At 40.4% G+C, this 11735-nt stretch overlaps 2 protein-coding genes across 16 annotated transcripts in view; one reads left to right on the top strand and one right to left on the bottom strand.

Annotated features, from left to right (window-relative positions):
- The window catches only part of HMGCLL1 (3-hydroxy-3-methylglutaryl-CoA lyase like 1), a 199151-nt gene that overhangs the window by 22644 nt on the left and 164772 nt on the right, over positions 1-11735 (bottom strand). The gene's annotated exons all lie outside the window — the stretch shown is intronic.
- Positions 1-11735, top strand: part of GFRAL (GDNF family receptor alpha like) — a 58615-nt gene that overhangs the window by 35437 nt on the left and 11443 nt on the right. The gene's annotated exons all lie outside the window — the stretch shown is intronic.

The following is an 11735-nucleotide window of genomic DNA, read 5'->3' as shown; positions in this document are numbered from 1 at the left end:
TGGTCTCAGGATGACTGGGTCAAAAGCTTATATTGCATTCAAAGGTGAATGTAAGTTCAACTTCCTTAATGGCCTTTCATCCCCCCTGTAGCTCCCTTTGACATAAGTAACTCCATTTATATTGCTCATGGTCCACTAGAACCATTGGCATAGAGGACTCATTGATCCTTTCCTAAAATTGGCCAAAGTCTACCATGTTTTCTTACTCGAATCATCAATGAAAGCATACCCTTTCTCACACTGGAGGAGACTCAACATTGTTTTGAGATACTGTGATGGTGTGATTTATAAGAAAAAAATACATATAATTGTCCCTCGGTATCTCCCTCAATATCCGAGGGGGATTAGTTTCATCTAAAATGGTGATGCAGTTCCCTGCATAAGTGGTGTAGTATTTGCATATAACCTATGCACATCCTCCCAGATACCTTAACTCATCACTAGATTATGATGACCTGAAACAAATAGACTCAAATATTTCTTCCACAAAGATAGGTTTAGTTAGGATCAGCAGAATATTGAAACTGAGGGTCTACAATCAAGGTAAGCCACATGTATGTTCCCAAATGGCAAGGGAAGAAGACGGTTTTATAGAGGGGAGAGGACGTCAGGAGGACTGTAGAAAATAAAGAGTCCATGACTTTTCTTTGATTGAGATCTTGCCAGGAAATAAGAGGTGTCTTTCTTCTTGTTGTTGGGCTCTGCTATTGTGAGAGCTCTCCATCCTGCTCTCCTGACTACTTAATTGAAATTTCTGTTCATTAATATTTTTACAATCACTTTCAATACCTAGTACAATGTAAATGCTTTGTAAGTAGTTGTAAATACAGTGTAAACACTATGTAAATAAATAGTTGCCAGTGTGCAGCAAATTCAAGTTTTGTTTTTTGGCAATTTCTCGAATATTTTTTTACAAATATTTTTGACCCACCATTGTTGAATCTTGGATGTGGAGCCCATGATACAAGGGCTTACTGTATTTAGTCTTCAACCTAGACCCTGTTCCTGGCACAGAGCTCCTTAAACCCTGTGATAAGCTATTTTGTTATATTAACAAGGAGACTTTTGGAAAAGCCCTTAGGTAACCTAAATAAGGAGGTTAGTTGCCAGAGAAACAACCAAGTCCTTAGAGAGTTGGAACGTCCAGGACCACTGCCCCTACAGCCTCCAGGGAGGGGAGGGGAGAGGGGTTGGAGGTTGAAATCACACAGTGATCAATGATTTAACCAGTCAAGCCTTTCTAATGAAGCCTCCATTAAAATCTCAAAAGAACAGTTCCTAGAGCCTTCACGTTGGTGAGCACATGGAGGTGACAGGAGAGTGGTCCCTGGAGAGGGCATGGAAGCTCTGAACCCTTTTCTCACACCTTGCCTTTTCATCTCTTCCATCTGGCTCTTCCTGAATCATATCCTTTCATAATAATCTGGCAATCTAGTAACTAAAATGTGTCTCTGGGTTCTATGAGGCACTCTTAGCAAGTTAATTGAAGCTGAGAGGGAGGTCCTGGGAATGTCTAATTTATGGTTAGTAGGAGAGAAGTACAGGTAACAGCATGGACCTGTGACTAGCATGAAGTGTGGTGGGGAGAGTCTTGTAAGACTTTTGGAATCTGACGCCATCTCTGGGTAGATGGTGTCAGAATCGAGTTAAATTTTAAGACACCTAGCTGGTGTCCAGAGAATTGCTTGTAGGTATGCAGATCACTAGCACATGGAAATTGGTCTCAGAACACCAGAAAAAAAAAAAAGACATCCCTGGAATCATGATTCTTAAATGTGTTTCAATTTGCTCACCAAGCCAGTGGAGCAAAAGACCTCATCACCTCCATTTATCCCCACTCCATAAGATATCCCCAGAGTAAGAGAGGCACTGGTTTTGATTAAAGAATGGTGAGATGATGCCTGCTTCTTATTAAGTATAAATAAATTATTAATATATCCCAGATGTATTAGGACTAAGATTGTCATATTATAAACATGAAATTGTAAACCTGGATCCCTGGGAGAAGTCTCATTGGCCCTGTAATTTCGCGGTCCACCTTGATAACCACTGATGTGACGGATGAAAGTCACAAGTCAGAAAACCTCAGAACAGTGTCATCACTTGAGTGTCAGCACCCGATGCCTGATATTCAGAAAATGGTTCAAAATTGAGTGCAATTATGCTTGGAGGTGAAGAGCAACCATAGGGAAGGGAGGAATCCACTAGATAAGGTTACTTGTTTGAACCTCTGATATGAAACCTGAATGGATTCGGATGTCAAGTCTCCCATGCAGCAGGAATCTGCATCAGAACCCTACACAGAAAACAGTTCGCCATGGATTTGCCCACCCTGCCAAGGATAGCAGTGAGGAAGTTAAGATTCTGTGTCCAGGTTAGATGAGGTGGAAGGCTTGAACCTCTGTTGGTGTACCTGGGTGGCTCAGGAATGTGCGGTATTTAGAATAGGGAGGTACGGCTCATAGAGGAGGTTTCCAGTGCATTTTGCTCATATTTGATATCACTTATTATGGAAAGCAATGGCTATCATGTGCTGGTCCTCTCCCCGCACATTACCACCTGCTTCAAAGAATGACTAACGGCCAGAAGTCAATCCCTAAAACATGGCGTTAATATTCATAGTATCAGGATCTGGACAGATGCTTGAAAATAATCCTCCCGGAGTCCCCATGTGGCACAGCGAGTTAACGATCCAGCTTGTCTCTGCTGTGGCATAGGTTTGATCCCCAGCCAGCACAGGGGTTAAAGATCTGGTGTTGCTGCTGCTGTGGTTGTAGGTTACAGCTCTGGCTCAGTTTCAGTCCCTAGCCCAGGAACTTCCATACGCTGACGTGGCCAAAAAAGAAAAAAAAAAAAAAAAAAGGAAAAGAATTCTACCATTTGACAAACTGCATGGATGGAACACTTTAAGGCACATGTTGGCAAAATTCACCTCAACAACATGAAATAGTAACACGGAGAAAACTGAAGCTATCTAAGATATATTACTTAAGATGAAGGTTTCATAGACATCTAAAGATACTGCTTGCCAGTTCAAAGCTGTCCCCTGGCTATGGTCACTAGCTTCCTTGTCTTTTGTTTCCTCCAGGATCTATGACCTAATTGAGGACTTACTATGTGTTCGACCTGATGCTATTCATTGCATGTATGTTTCATTATTTTTTATAAGCCATAGATGAAGTAGATGCTCTATCTCTTACCCATGAAAAAGTGGGGGCACCTAGAAGGGAGTAACTTGTCCACTGTCTCACAGAAGACAACAGGGGCAGAATTTAAACAAGGCAGTTTGGAGAACCAGAAACTGAATTTTAAGCAACCGTTACTATGTCTCTCATCTAATGATGTGAAATTTGAAATTGTCAACTGATTAGAAATGTTGCATTTCCAAGGGAACAAAAGGTCTTCAAAGCATGTTCACTGGGAGGCAGCATGTTGTAATATAAAGAACAAGAGCCTAGGAAACAAGTTCCATCCCTCCCTACCCCACATAGTATGGAGGGAGTCAGCAATGCTCACCCTAGACCTCAGGTTTCTTGCAATTGAAATTTTGGTAATGGTTTAACAGAAGTCAGTGATTTCTGATATTAGATGTGCCCTGATATTCTTAGATTAGGTGACTGAAAATATACCTGAAGCCAGTATATTTTCGGCAAATCTCTGCACTGCTTTCATATAGGACCAGCTCAGGTGTCAACTTTTTTTTTTTTTCCAATGCCCAAAAGACCAGAAGTCTGCCAAGAACTTTTCCTTCCTATAATTATACTAAAATCCTATGAAAGCCTGTATCATTTCTTTCTTTGCCCTTGGAAATGTCCTTATTCTTTCAGAGATCTATATTGAGATTTGGAGTAAAAGGATTTTCTCGAGCATTGAAGTACCTTTTAGGGCTTTGTTTTCCAAATTCTAAATAGCTTTATGATCATGTATCCCAGACTTACTAAATAAAAGTTTACGACATGTTCCTTTGCTTCTACTACTTATGTTTAAATCTATAAAATTGCATATTTTTAGCAAGGAACGTGGTAACTTTCACTTAAGTTATAGTCAATAGTCAAAATAGGATGTGAAACTATATACTAAATCCAGTAAGTTAGTCATTGTTTGCCATTCTCCGTGTGTGTGTGCATGCGTGTGCGCATGTGTGTGAGTTTAAGTGAATGTGTGTGTGTTTTGGCTTTTGTGTTTGTAAGTGCATATGTGGAGGAAATCATTAGCTGGTTTCATTGGGGGTGATTTAAAGTCAGTTTACAGACAAAGACATAACTCCTATCTCTCTGAAGATTTGACTAAGAGACATCAGATCTAGTTGTAACTTCCGTCTTCATTGGCTAAGATTTCAATCAGACACTCGTAAAGAATAATCTGGCAGATTTCTCTTAGGATCTTTCAAAATTCAAAACGCCCTTAAGGGAAGAGATGTGGGGGGAGGAATATGGTCCCTCAAGATGTAGCCCCTTCCAGAAGAGACAACCACTGGCTTGAGTTTCACCACTAGGTTTACTTGCATGCAAAAGTTCCCAATAAAATCCAGCTGGTTTAAATTTTGTCTGCAGACCTGAAACCCAGAAAATTTGGCCTGGCTTCCTATTTTGCAGAAAATGCTTCACGCAGCTATAAGCTGGAAATGCTGAAGTGTACGAGCCCTCAACAGAAACAACAGATCATTTTCTCCCAACTCTACCCTGAAAGGCTTAGGTATTGTTAAGGGAGGGGGGGAAAGTCTGCCACTGAGCATGAAGGGCCCCATGCATCATCCTATGCATCATCTGTGACCACCTTTGTTGTCTGTGCTAAGCCAAGAAGGAAAGATTAAAGAGTTGCCATTGATGAGTGAGACGATTCACATTCTGGCATCACTAGAGAAGAAAGGAACATTTAAGATCAGAGAGGGAAATGAAACAACCAAACAATACTGCTACAATTTGAACAATAACAGGCTCCAGCATGTGAAAGCACAGAATTATCTTTTCCATTTCCCACCCTTGTGCTTTCATTGGCTTCATACAATCCCCTTGTTGCCCATAATTGAGGATGGGGTTAGTGCCAAAGCTGCATAAAACAAGCAGTCTTTGCTTTATACTTTCTGTGCATCATGGTTGTGTATGTGAGGTCATAAAAATCATTTATTATGAGCATGTGTATTCCTGGCTTAAAGAGCCAAGTATTCTTGTGACAACCATATAATAACATCAGATGTAGTCCCATAAAACGCCATATGTGGGCACTTAATACTTATTGTCCTGGCACCGACATGCTGGGGTATCATCTTAAAGAAGGACTCCTTTGAAAAAACAAATGCTTGGTACTTACCCAAATAAAATCCCTTAAGTCAAAGAGGTGACCAAGGAGCAGAGCTGTGTTAAGAATCCATTCATAATGATAATCACTCATCCTCTATTAGCATCAGATTGTCTCAAACCACCTTCTAGAGTTCTTTTCATGGGCTCATGGTGAACCCTTTACAGCACTGCAAACGTCAGTAAGTATATTCTTTCCATGTCCAAGTTGCAAGAATGCTCTAACATCACATCAGTATCTAGTAAACTCTAAGGGTGGGCACCACATAATTTTGATTCTTCTCACCGTTACATGGAAATAGAAATTTGGAAAGCATTTACTTGGGACTTGAAGTACATGTCATGGTACACAAATCAGTTTTCAAACTAGATGAAAGAATGTGGAATGTATGAAAGCTGCTTTGCTGGGCAGCGTGAGGGTTGGGTGAGGTTTTTAAAGTATGTCTGTGACAGAGACTTTTCCCACTGTCTCGAACTTTCTGCCGGCTTCCGGCTTGGGGTGGAACAACCTCCTTTGGTCTCTACTGAAGCGGAACACCGAGCTTTTCTGATGTGCAACACGCTTGGAGTTTGCTCGAACTCTGGGAGTGACGTTCTACTATTGCATTAGCACCCGGGCCAGGTGGCCAAACACTGCAGGCATATGATAGAGTTTCTCAAAGCAACTCAACTGCAGAAAGAGGCCAGAGCCCACTGGTCCCCGACCATGCATCCACTTTAGTTGAGAGTCAAGGTGATCTGAAAGGAGGGCAATCATATAAATCAGATTGCAGAGCTTCCTATAAAGGGTGCCATCTTTTTGTGAAATACTGCTGTGTGTCCCTGGGGTCTGTGAAGGAAGATGCTGTGGGGGATGTTTTAAGTTTCCAGACCAGCCAGGATTCAGTACCTGCATCTCTTCTCTCACCCTTCCTAGTATAGCAGACAGCCTGAAACATACAATGGTATTTTGTTTAAAGTCCATATGGTAGTTATTACTTTGAGAATGTACACTAAGCATATGTCTACAACCCTAATAGCTCCTTCCAACACTTCTACACGGCTGCTTCCACCCAGTTAATTTTTCTCACTGGTTCTTGGCCCAAACTCCCATTCCAGCACCCCTCCTTTACAATGGAAATATTGTTTCTTTTAATTGTTTTTGTTCTTTTAAAACTGCCAAGGAGCTGAAAGGGAACTTGGGAGGTTGGTAAGATCTTTCACTAATCCAAAGAAAGTTTTCTTCAATTGGTAACACTGGCTTGGCAGTTCCTCTCCCTATATCTGATTATGCTACACTAGTTGCTGATTTTTCTCAAAACCTTTATCTAGTAACCATAACTCTCCAACTTCTTCCTCATTAAGAACTTCTATTCCACCAGCTCACAGCAGTGTGATTTACAATCTGATCCATTTCTTTCACCTCCAAAACCAGGTGTCTGCTACTCTCTACCAGTGGTTTTCCATCTTGAACGTGCATTGAAAGTATCCAGAGAGCTTTCGAAAGTAAGAATGTCTAGTACTTTATCCCCGCTTCTCTCTTGACCTACTAAATCAATCTATAGGGATAAGGCCAAGGGATCTTAAATTTTAAATGCTCCATAGTTAATACTGATATGCAACAACAATCAAAACATACTTTTCTAATTAAAAAAAAAATGACAGCTTCTGTGTGGACCCTCTGCAATATACTTTATCTATCTTGTCTCATTTAATCCTCACAGTAAGCCAATAAATACTATTATCCTCATCTAATAGAATAGGAAACTAGGCAAAAAAGAGGTTTTTGTTTAAGTACACCCAGTCACACATTTAGCAAATTTTAGAGCAAGAACTTACATTATGACGTGAAGCCAAAGGCTGGCCTCTTTCCATTGTGCCATTCACTCCTCACAGGACTCTATTGTCCGTACTTACTCATAGTGTCTTTTATATTTCCATTTCTCATTAGGTCTTTGTGGGTTTATTTAATGTGACAAAACAGCTAGAGAATCTGTAATTACAACGGCCTTGTATGTTATATCGTAATGCACTTTGAAGGTGTTTATGAATAAAAGTACTGTGGCTATATTCAATGGGGATATAATTTAATTCCAGTAGAGATAACAATGTTCCATCTCATACTTATTTTTAGGAATAAGGTGAACTTATTGAGTAATAAAAAAATAAAAAATAAAAAATAAATAAATAAAAATAAAAAATTTTTAAATTTTTAAAAAAAAGAATAAGGTAAACTTGACATTAGCACTGGAGCACAGCAAATAAGGAAAGACAGCAGTGACCGCACATCTCACGGCCCCATATTCCCACCACAAGAGAGGAAAGCACTGCATCCTCAAGATAAAGACTACACTTCAATGCTCTCCCCACCTTTCTTCAGTCTCACTTCCTTTCTCACCTTTCTTTAAACTTTTTCCACTGTTTTCTTTTCCATCCACCTCCCATCCAATTCCACTGACCATCCAATTGACAGATATAAGAGAGGAGAGAAGACGAAGGGGTATTACTTAAGAAGCTACCATTTATCAACAATTTTCATTTGTGTTATATTATTACTGGAATTAGTTTTTGTGGAGTTAGGCAGTTACATACATTATCAATCTCAGGGACTTACAAACACTAATACTGATTTCTAGGTTTTGACACATGTAAGCAGCTCTGGGTTGACAGCTGAGGCTCTGCTCCCCATTTCTAGAGTCGGGCTAAAGGCATGGCCCCTTTTTGGAACACGGGACAGAGACTAAAACGAAGCAAGGGAACCACTCTTAAGCTTCGGCTTGAAAATAGCATACAGCATTGCTGCTCATACCTTTGACTAACTCAGTCAAGGTCAAGCCCAGTGGAAGTGGGGGCAGTAAGAGACTCTTCCCCCAAAAAGTGGTGTTCTGTGTCACATGGCATTGAGCGACTGGGAGGTGGATGCATAATTCATTGCAGTGAAAGAGGAGTGAATCCTTATGCAAAATAATGCAGTCTGGGGGAGGGATTAACAGACACACCACAACTATATATAAAATGGATAAAAAACAAGGACCTACTATGTAGCACAGGGAACTTATATTCAACATCTTGTAACAACCTATGATGGAAAAGAATCTGAAAAAGAATATATACATATATATCCCTTTGCTGTACACTCAAAACTAATAAACCAACCATGCTTCAATTTAAAAAATCAATTAATTAAATAAAACAATCTATCGCAATTACCTTCTGCATATGAGAAGCCTGAGGTGCAGGTTAAATTAGCTGGTCCAAGGCTATTGCAGCTAGTGGATGACTCAGCCAAGACGACAATGGAGTTCTGGTTCCAAAGCCAGGCTTCTTTGCTCTGAGCAGTCAGGTGAGACATAGGGAAGTAACCACTGCAGTTCTCCCCTCTACTACTCTTTCATCTTTCATGCCAAATCTATTCCAGTACATCACATCATATCAAGAACCAAAGTGTTATCTTTGACTTAACTCTGCATTTTAGAGCAAATAAAACTCTAAATGATATAATGTTTTAAGTGATGTAATTTATTGAGCACTTATCATGTGCCAAACTCTCTTTCTATATTGTCACATTGAATTTCTAACTAAATGTTGTGGTTGGACTTATCCCATTTTAAAGCTAAGGGAGCAGAAGCCCAGTACATTGCCTAAAATGACAGAGCTGGGGGGAGGCCGAATCCAGATATGATTCTGATGCTTCTGTTACGCTGCTCTACCCCATTCTGCTTTCCAATGGACCTCTTTGTTTCAAGTACACCCTTAGACGTCCTGTCTTCTCTACTCCAGCTTCTACCACCTATGTTCAGTTTTCATCTTCTCATGCCTCAACAGCTGCTGTAGCTACATTAGCTCTTCCCAGGAATAAATATTATAAATAATAAATAAATAACTAAATTCCTTCCCAGGAATAAACTGATTCTCAACCTCTGTCTTGAGCATGTGATTTCTGTGTTCAAAAGAGAGCTATCGCTCTCCACCACCACTGCTTTCATCCTTTCTCCGTCGAAATGCCTTCATCTGGTTTTCAGGAACACCCAGAATGTAAATCAGCCTTCTTCCCCACCATTCCTCAATCTGTACCTTTCCCCTAGTTGTTCTTTGTCAATTCCTACCACACCTGAGCCACATTATTCACCTTACCCAGAATTAGACTAAGAACTTCATGAGAACCAAGTCAAGTCTCATCCTACGAATGTGTCCCATGTTGATTGTCATGGTGCTAGCTTTGAAGTAAGAAGTAATTTCTTAACTGGAAAATCTTTACTTCAGTCCAAATATGGGGTTTTCTGTCCTATGGTCCTGTGCATGTTTATAGGTAACTAGGTATAAATGATCCATGAGCTCCCAGCTCTGTTGGAACGGCTCTCCTAAGCAGAGGGCAGATTCTAAATTCTCTATATCCCGTGAGGACAGGTTGAGAAATTGAAAAATAGCAGATTAGCTGGAAGGGAACTTAGAATTAATGCAGCATCACACCAACCACTCCAGGGGGCCACAGAAGAAGCATTTGGGAGGTTAGGCATCTCCCAAACCACAGGGTGAAAAATTTGCTTGACTCCCAGGAGTAGAAAACAAGAGAAACTGTGGTGTCCGGTGCCTGTGAATACGTGTACTGAGTAGAGGAAAAGATTATAAACTAGTGCCTACATTTATGGACACAAAACACTGTTAGCGTGGTGTTCCCTGAATTTCTGTTGATGGAATACAAATAATCCTTAATAAACATCTTACACCCAGCCAAAATGTGTAAATATTTTCTATAAATCACAGATGGTTGTTTTGCAAGATTTTTTTTTTTTGGGTTCCCAGATATAATTCACAGAGAAAATAAATTTAGGTAAAGTGTGCCCCACTAGTGTAGTAAAAAGCTTGAAACGTCTTGATGCAAATAAAGCATGTGATTTATTTTGTCTAATTTAGAGTTTTCCAAAGTCATTAACTTATGAGCGCCTTGATTTGTCTAGCACATAAAAGTATTCCACAGAGCTGGTGTTTCATGGGACAGCTTAGAAAACTCGGCCTCATCTCACCAACTCTGAATTTATCGTGTCTACCTGGAATCAGTTTTCTGAAATAGAAAATACCAGAAAGTTCTAGTTCAGTAAATTTGCCTAGGGAAAACTTTCCAGGGAAAGGAGGCAGAGGGGAAAAGGAAGGAAGGGGAAAGGGAGGAGAAAAAGAACCACCAAGGAATCCCTTCTCTTCACCCATTCTCTCCTTTCCTCCTCCCTGCAAGTGCACATTTTTTCTCATAAAAGTCCCCAAGAGCTCTGATATTTTGATATTAATCATAATATTATTTTTACCCTCAGAAATACTGCAAACATGGGTATTACCAGCTTCATTTACAAATGAGAAAACTGAAGCTCAGAGAAATTCTCAAAATTTTTTGCTCTTAGATGTCTCCTAATCCAAAGACCAAGATGCTTCCTCTTGGTCCATCAGTGAACAAACTTGACTGTTAGAATCCATAGCCAGGTGAAACAGTTTCTTAGCAGATTTTTGTTGATTGCATAACTGTACCCATTGCAGTTGGGACACTGAACTTACGTTTTAAGAAGAGCTGATCATGTATGAAAAATATCTGATTAATATGAAGAGCCTTGGCTAATGTCAGTTAAAGACGAGAAAGAACTTGATATTATGTAATTACAAACTCAAAATATATGTCATCACACAGGGACAAATGTGCTGTTGCAAATGTGAAAGTTGTTAATATACACTTTTTGGCCATTAGAGAATTGCATGGGAATGGCATTGGGACAGCCTTGTACTGTAAATTAGATGGAGATGGTGCCTACTCTTAAGGAGGTTGCTGTCTAAGGAGAATTAACAACATATATCACACTTTAATAGTTGACTTTTCCCTGAAGACTTCCCAATGCATATGCAGTGAAGAAATACTGCAATTAGGAGTTCCCGTCGTGGCGCAGTGGTTAACGAATCCGACTAGGAACCATGAGGTCGCGGGTTCGGTCCCTGCCCTTGCTCAGTGGGTTAACGATCCGGCGTTGCCGTGAGCTGTGGTGTAGGTTGCAGACACGGCTCGGATCCTGCGTTGCTGTGGCTCTGGCGTAGGCCGGCGGCTACAGCTCCGATTAGACCCCTAGCCTGGGAACCTCCATATGCCGCGGGAGCGGCCCAAAGAAATAGCAAAAAGACAAAAAAAAAAAAAAAAAGAAATACTACAATTAGATACCTTTTTTTACATTTTAAAACTCAATAACTTACAAAACATTCTGATTCTTCTCATCATTCCAAGTGACTATGAAGACTCCCCACAATGTATACCAACCCTTTATTTCCCCCCCCTCTTTTTTTTTTTTTTTTTTTTTTTTGTCTTTTGTCTTTTGAGGGCCGCACCCGCAGCATTTGGAGGTTCCTAGGCTAGGGGTCTAATCATCGGAGCTGTTACCACCAGCCTAGGCCAGAACGACAGCCACGCCAGATCCCAGCCGAGTCTGC

This window comes from Sus scrofa, chromosome 7 (genome assembly GCF_054392235.1).
Source record: "Sus scrofa isolate SSC_HxYL_T2T_F1_AM1 chromosome 7, Sscrofa_HxYL_maternal_Yorkshire_Landrace_v2.0, whole genome shotgun sequence".
In the NCBI taxonomy this organism is placed as follows: Eukaryota; Metazoa; Chordata; class Mammalia; order Artiodactyla; family Suidae; genus Sus; species Sus scrofa.
This window is presented reverse-complemented; position numbering and strand designations above follow the sequence as displayed.